Genomic DNA, 8284 nt, shown 5'->3' with positions numbered 1-8284 from the left:
AGACACTCCAGGGAACTAAACACTGGTAGCCTTGGTTCAGCTACCTCACGTATGCTGGATGGCTCAGACCAAACGGAAGAGGAGAGAGAGCCTAATCTTCCTGGGAGTAGATACTATGTCTTCCCTGAGTGGCCTGATTATTAGCAACCTGGCACATTTCTTTAATACAAAAACTAAAACCAAAACCAAAACCAAAACCAAACCAAACCAAACCAACCAACCAACCAACCAACCAACCAACCAACCAACCAAAAAAACCCCAAACAAACAAACAAACAAACAAAGAAAAAAACCTCAAAAAGCTAGAGAATAGTGGCATATCCCTTCAAAAAGGATGTTGGTTTGGGGCCAACATGAGATACAATGCAAGAGCCTGTCTGGGAAACACGAAGATAAAACTGTACAATCTCTGGGCCGTTCTAGGGAGCCTAAAAGAAGCCAGAGTAAGTACAGGCAAAAAACAGCAAAAACTTCCTAATTCCCATGGCAAGTCGTCCTGGGGGAGGCTAGACCTCCAGAGTCAGTTGTATGTTCCTGGATGGGTAGGAAGGCTCCAGACCCCAGCACCTCTGACTCAGACACAGCTTTAGAATCTAAATTTCTGTGATGCTGTGCACGGGGCAGGGTGGGAAGAGGCTGGGCCTTGCACTAGAGGCACTTTATACTGTTCTCATGTCTACCAGTGACTTTTTTTTTTTTTTTTTTTAAAAGACAGGATCTCATGATTCCCAAATTTACCTCAAATTTGTGGAGGATGCCCCTGAACTTCTGATCCTCCTGCCTCCAGCTCCTCAGTGCAGAGATGACAGGTATATACTGTGCCTTTTGACACTGGGGATTCACAATGCTCTGTGCATGACAGACAAGCACTCTGCCAATACCTCCAGCCTGCCAGTGTAGGGCTTGTGTTTTTGTTTTTCTTGGCTTTTTTGAGATGGGGTTTCTCTGTGTAGCCCTGGCTGTCCTGGAACTTGCTCTGCAGACTAGGCTAGCCTTGATCTCAGATATTCACCTGCCTCTGCCTCCCAGAGGTGGGATTAAAGGTGAGAACCATGACGTCCAGCCTCCAGTGCAGTTTTAATGCACATTTATGACTCTTATTCAGCTAAGTGGAATCTTCTCTGCAGCTCTAAAAGAGCACATGGCTAGCAGGTGATCTGCACAGCCTGGGCTGCTGGATAGCCTGGGCTGCTCCTCCCCACCCACTGCTGCTCTAGTCACAGTGACAAGCTGAGCTCACACTGCTCAAGTCTGGTTTATGAAGCTGCATCAGGGATGGCTTTGCTGTCTCAGGGTCACCTCTTACGCACTCCTCAAATTCCAACAAGTTTTCCTAGCACCTAATTGCTCACCATAGAGTGGTGTTTGCACAACGGATAGACAACTAGTACCTTTAGAATTTAAGGTGAGCTGTATACCAATAAGGAAAGGCCTCAAAGCATGATGGGAAGGTAGCAGTTACTTGTCATGCTTTGGAACATGTGGGTGACAGGGGCGCAGGGAGCATGGAACACCAGTACTTTCCTCATGTGGACTGTCCCCTTGTGGGCCCAGGAGCAGCATTTTACAGAACACAGATTAACTGAAGGCTTCTCTTTTATTACATCTAAAGAGCTCTACAGAAACAGGTAACATTCAACAGGGAAACAACTTTTCTCCAATGCATGTAATAAATATTTTCACTTGGTACTTTTATACAAACTGACATTGGTCTACTATACATTTTTTTTTTAAAAGCCATTTTACTGGTTTGGCATGCGGTATGGAAATTCTAAGAGAGAAAGTCTTAAGGCAATGAATCACAGATTTAAGTTCATGGAGTTCATGGTCAGCTGTATCTGTTTATACACATCTTCCCCTTTGTTCACACAGCAGCAGCAGCAGCACACCCTGGGACCACCGGCTTCTCTCCCTCCCTCCCTCCCTCCCTCCCTCCCTCCCTCCATGAGATCTATACTTTGTGTTTAATTAAAAACAAACAAACAAACAAACAGAATTCAATGTGTATCCACAAAACAAAATTCTTACCAAAATAAAATTCAAATGTGCTTTTAAGAGTCCTGAAGATTCTGAACGTTTCATGTATTTAAAATTGAAATTGCTTTAAAAACTAGGTTCTTTCTACATTTAGTCATTTACAATTGGGGTATATTTTCAATCGTTTCACAGACTTGTCTCAAAGGAAAATTGGCCGAAAAAAAAAAAGAACAAAACAAAACAAAAAACAACAAAAAAATATACCACCACCACCACTAATAAAAGAACCCACCTTTTTCAAAACGTTAGTGATTCTTTCAGTCAGTAACGTAGATGTATAACATCTAAATTAGCAATGGAACAACTTTTAATACTCAAAATGAACTGGTCAACAAAGTATGCATGGTTAAGTTTCATGTTTTAAAAAATGTGTTCAGTAATGCCCACATAGTAAATTAAAAGCCGCCTCCACCCTCCTGGTTGAATGGCTACTTTCTCGATGATGCGTGCTTACAGACAGACAGGAGCACACACACGGTACTGGACAGAGCACACATGTACATGCTAGTAAAAGACTCAGGAAGGGGCTCCTGGCAACCTGCTGAATGAAGATGCTGAGAACAGTATTTGTTCACAGCCTATCAATCAAGGTTGGCAGGGCTGGGGAGTGAGGGCGGGCTAAGGAAAAATAACAACAAAGAAAGGGGACAACGTGACCATGCGGTTTTTCTTTTAGATGTAGGAGATAAAGTGGTGGGTGACTCGAATAATTATTGAGGGTTGTGAAAGACTGAACCTGACCACACGCAACATTTTAGAAAGTCAACACTGAAGAAGTGAACTCCTCAGTAAGTGGCAGGAACCAAAATACAGACAACCAAATGGCTTGCCCTCCCGTGGGGACATGACCAAAGCCCCTCTCCTAGGACACAGACGGGAAGTGACTCCTCTATTACTGGCATGAAGAACACAGAGAGCTGGTTTAAACTGGGTTGCTCTAAGTTTGTAATTCAGCATCAGACACAAAAAACTATGGATCAATACCCTAAAACTGACAACAGTTACCAAAATCAAACCAAACCAAAAACACCCAAATGAAAACAAGAACAAAGAAAACTATTCTTTTTATCTTAAAGTAATAAAAACATTTCCTATTGCTATGTTAACAGAAACACCTCAAAATTTTAGTGATTCCCACTCTAATCCCAATTTAGATAGAAATTATGGTATCTGAAACGAGTCTAAATTAATACAGGAATGAGAGATGGTAGAACGTTTACTCACAACACCAGATGAATTTAAAAATATAACTATTTCTGGTTTGAACTGACAACAAATGTCTTGTTTTATTGCGAATTGTTTTGTGACTCTAGCACAGCCGTTCGTTTCTGTGTGGAACACACATGCGTAGGGGAAGACGACGATGTTATTCACACACACTTGTTTATAAATACATGTATACACACACACACATATACATATCAACACCAACTTTTTTTTAAAACTTCAAGTCGATATTTTAGTAGCAGAGAGACACTATAAAACAGATTATTGTTTTTAGATGCCACACTGTCACCGGAACCACTTGCTTTTATCTTACAACTGAAGACACAGCCGTCTTGACTTCTTCTACCTGGATTAGTATCGACCCTTCTGTTACTGATGCAAGGCTTGAAAACAAATTTACTATACACAAAGATGGCCCTTCTCCAACTCTGAGAACACAAAGGTGTAACATAAAAAGCCAGTGCAGGCAGAGGGGCTGGCGTGCCCCTGCTCGCTGTAGCTAAGCCCGCACCCTCCGTCAACGGCCACCACCTCCCACTGTAAGAGCACACTTTCTTCTTTGCTGACTCTGAAGGATGAGAAGCACTTTTTCCTTCCTTTGACCCTTACTTATCTCCTGAAACAAATTTTAATATATTTACATATTCTGCTATTGAGAGTAGGTAAGGCCAACTGACTCTTGAATTAAAAAAAAAAAAAAAAGGCTTCCTATGTCATGCTTGCCACTAAAAGGTGAAGGAAAAAAGAACACGGCTAAGAAAGAAAGTATACTCAGAGCAAGACAACCAAACTAACTAAGGTTATTTTTGAGTTTCAGCTGTTTATCCAACAGATTTGCTTTGGATGCACATGTGGGCTGCGCTGTGCTGTTAACTTTAGGGAAACTTCCTTCCTTCCTTCCTTCCTTCCTTCCTTCCTTCCTTCCTTCCTTCCTTCCTTCCTTCCTTCCTTCCTTCCTTCTTTTCTTTCAGTGGAATGGAACGTCTGTCCTCTGCCAGGTGCAAATGGCATTCCACACCCCATAGGGGTACGAGAGTTCTTTCACATCCCATTTTGGTATGAAGATCCTCAAGGAAAACTTGTTACCCTGTGGCCAAAATGCAGGCGCTCAGCTCACAGCCTTGGCTTACATACAGAACACTGGCAATTCAGATTTAGAATCAACAAAAGTGTATTGTCAGTCGAGGGCCTGCCCACAGACTGCTTATCCAGGCGGCCTTTGCTCCAGCACTTCTGGGAAACACACTCGTAGAGGGTAGACAGCAGATCCCAGAGGATCTGTGATGGAGAACATGCACCTGGGGAGAGTTGAGAAAAATGCTCACACAAGAGTTCAAGACCTCTGAAGCATTTTGAAAGAAGCAGGGAACTGATATTAACCAAATGCAAACTACTGAGGAGGAGGGGGCAGTGGCGACAGAACAGTACACACAGGTGCACAGGCGCTCACGCATACATACACGGATACACACACACACACACACACACACACATACACAAACACACGAGCTCTGTCCTGAAGACAAAGGGGATGCAGTAAGATAGACAAGGTTCATAACTTAAGGCTGGTAAAACCCACGCACACACAAACAGAATCCAAGTCTGTCACTTTAAAAAAATGGAAATCAAAGCTATCCCAACCCCTTCCCCACAACAAAGCCCACAATTTAAACCTCATACATGCAATTGTTTCCATTATTGCAAGAAAGATAATGCCATTGAAGTAAAATAAAACCCAAACCATAGGACAAACGGTGAAAAGTCTTGAGAATCCAGAAGAAATGAACTGAAGGTTTGTGGGTGCTTGTTTTTTTTCTTTTCTTTTTCTTTTCTTTTTTTTCTTTTGTTTTTTTTTTTTTTAAACAAGTGTTTTATCAGACAGGCAGTCTTAGATTTATATACAAAAGTAAAACTGAAAATATAGTTTTGTTCTCTGTACATTTCTTTTAATTTTTTTTCCCTAAAAAAAAGGAAAAAAAAACCACGCTTGTATACTTTTCTAAACAGGATAAGGTAAAACAGAGCATAGAGTTCTCTTCTGCCAAGTCATTTAATCTGGGATGGGGTGGAAGCAGCAGGGTGAGGGCGTCAGTCCAATGAGATAATGTCTGGTATGATGCCAAAGATGGACGCCGTGTCTGTGCTGCTCCTGCTGGCCACCCCATGGCCGTGGCTCTCCCTCAGACTGTTGGAAGACACAAGGCTGCTGTTGCTGCCACTACTGCTTCCGTTGGTAGCTGGCAGAGAAGTGCTTCCTCCTGCACTTAGTTGATCAAGAAACATCTGCGAGGAGGTATACGGGAAAAATCGGGAGGAGTGCAGGAGGTCCTGGTCATCGGAGACCGCCGCCGCTGCTGCGGCCAGCAGGGAGGTGTTGTAATGCTAGGAGGGACCAGAGACAAGACACTCCGTTATCATCAGACGCACCTCTGTGTGCTCTTCTCAGCAGAGCAAGGCCCCTCAAGTGACAACACATTCTGTAGGAAACGACTGGCCACTATTACTGAGAGTGCTTCGGCACGGTATCTGAAACTGGAATAACCCTTCTGACTGTGTGTGCATGTGTGTGTTTTAGTTTGTACTCCGTGTTCAGAAGCAGTAGGAAGGGCACATCCCACATTTCCAATGGCAAGTCCAGCCTGAGCACCGTACCACAGATGCTCAGCTGCTCCCATGCCCAGGCTTGCTGCTCTGCAGCCTGTCTCTGCTCTCAGCACTGCAGGTGAAAAAACAAGCCATGTCCCACCTTCGTAGGCCCCCTCAGGGTCTCTGTGGGTCAGGGACTGCTGCTGAGTGGCTGTGAAGGCAGGCTGAGGACGGATCTGTGCACTCTGTGGGCGTCCCCAGCACTCTATGCTTAGGCCATTCTACACTTATTTAAGAAAAATCCCAAAGCTCTCTCTCTTTAATTAACCAGTTACCTAACAATTTTACTTTGCTTTAAACCACGAGTTCTAATACTTTCACATGACAATGTTTTGTGATCATAACTGCTTCTACTACTTCCTCGGGTTCCCTCTCCCTCTAGCTGATCTTTCTTTTTCCCAGTCTACTTGGAATGTGTGTGTTCCAATGCGTGCTGCTTACAGAGCACAGACAGCGTACCAGTGGCTATACCACTGAAAACAATGTCTCCCCATTAACCATTAACTGCCTACAAGTCTTTACCTTCTGACTATTCTTTATAACACTTAAAATATGAATATACCATACGGCTATGCAGAAAGTTCCTTTCTTCCTATCTATACCCTATGAGATATAGTTATGTATTTTGCTAAAAAAGACAAATTCATCAGCCCCATCCCCTCAGGTCTACACAGGCCAGGGAGGGGTTAGAATCAGTCTACTAGCCACATCTTGTTTCCGGGAAGGTTTTCAGGACAGGGACAATGCTGCTTCTGGGTCCTTGATGACCTACTAGGGTTAATCCTGAGCAGGTGCCCATTCTTCAGAACCATGCTGTGGTGCTTTTCTTGGTTTGTCCCTTTCCATCTGAGATGCAGCTGTGAACAGTGCACAAGCACGCCCTTTTCTGATGTCTTTGTTTCCAAGCATCTGAGGGGGCTGCTGCTGTCTGTGTACTCCTCACAAGCACGCCCTTCTCTGATGCCATGGTCTCAAGCATCTGAGGGGTTCATGTCTGTGGACTCCTCAGTGTCCCTGTAGCAGTGTAGCTTGGACAAAGGTCCTACTTGGGCAGTGGGTCCCAAAGGCCACTAAATCTCTTTGATCAGCCAGCATGGTGGCTCAGCAGATAAAGGAGCTTGGTGTGTAGCTCAAGTACTTGAGTTCAGTGGGTGGATCGCATACAGAGGTGGAGAGAACTGACTCCACACAGCTGTCCTTCGACTTCCAAACACGTGCTATGTTACACCAAGCGACACCATGCATGCAATAGTCATACAAAAATTAGAAAAATATATACAGGGCCATAGGAGGAGCTGAGGAGGGAAAGGGACGGATGGAAATAATGTAAATAAAGTATACTCATGTATGAAACCCTAAAAAAATCTCCTTGACTTATCTCTATTGGTTGGGTCAAGAGTCATCTGTTGGAACACCACCACCCTGACTGGCACAACGAGGATGCGTATGAGCACCGTCCCCAAAGCACAGCTTCTTACAAAGTTTGCTATTCTTCAATCAGTGCTCTTAGCTTCCTGGCATGAAACCCAGGAGGGCATTCTGGACAGAGGTCGGGTCACTGCTTTGACAGTGACAGCTACAGAACCAAGAGGGAGGAGCTTCTGTGTCTGTCCTTAGTCCATGTCCGTAGCCACTTCTCTATGGCTGAAGCAGGGCTTTTTCAATCTGTGTCTGTCTCACTGTTTCTGATGAGACTTCTTCCATTTTGTTCTTGCTTTTCAAGTCTGTAGCTCTGGTGCAACAGGACAGCCTGACTGGTGGGTAAGAATCACTGACTGTTTCCTTCCACACTCCTTCATCACTTTTAGTTTTGTATCCAGGTCATTAGATATGGCCTTTCAGTAACTCATTTTGTACATGTCGGGACTGAGACGAATAGAGCAGACCGAGCTAGAACCAAGCATGGCATACTGTGTACCTGAAAGTCAATACATCTGTGCTCGCAACAGCTAGTACTCACAGCCTGCGTGCGACTCTACCAAACACACCACTGGCAATGCAGTGGCACCACAGGCTATATACAGCAGCTATGATGTCCTGGGCACCAGGACATTCTCATACATCCGTCACACGGCTCACTCCCCTGTGTCTTTATACAACAGTACTGAGAAATCAACAGGCAGTCACTGCCTTTACCCTGAACTGAGGGTGGAGGGCGATGAACGATGCTTTTATTTAAATTCTTACAGCTAGAGCAACCCTGGGCACATGCACTGTATTTTCTAAGGAAATTCATTCTTTCTTCTGGCTATGTATTATACTTTTAGATATTTTAATATACAATTAAAGAAGTAGATTATTTTCACATTAACATACCTGATTGTCTCCTGATAAGAAAGGAAAGAAATCTAATCCTGTGGAAAGAAAAAAAAAA

The 8284-nt window shown here is 43.8% G+C and overlaps 1 long non-coding RNA gene across 1 annotated transcript; it reads right to left on the bottom strand.

The window, feature by feature from the left end:
• Positions 1–3290: 3290 nt before the first annotated feature.
• LOC114635334 lies at positions 3291–8272 on the bottom strand. Its single transcript, XR_003713454.1, has 2 exons — positions 8227–8272; positions 3291–5646 (listed from the first exon to the last, which is right to left on the bottom strand). It is a non-coding gene; the product is annotated as an uncharacterized LOC114635334 (long non-coding RNA).
• Positions 8273–8284: the final 12 nt, after the last annotated feature.

This window comes from Grammomys surdaster, unplaced genomic scaffold (genome assembly GCF_004785775.1).
Source record: "Grammomys surdaster isolate TR1022 unplaced genomic scaffold, NIH_TR_1.0 99391, whole genome shotgun sequence".
Classification (NCBI taxonomy): domain Eukaryota; kingdom Metazoa; phylum Chordata; class Mammalia; order Rodentia; family Muridae; genus Grammomys; species Grammomys surdaster.
This window is presented reverse-complemented; position numbering and strand designations above follow the sequence as displayed.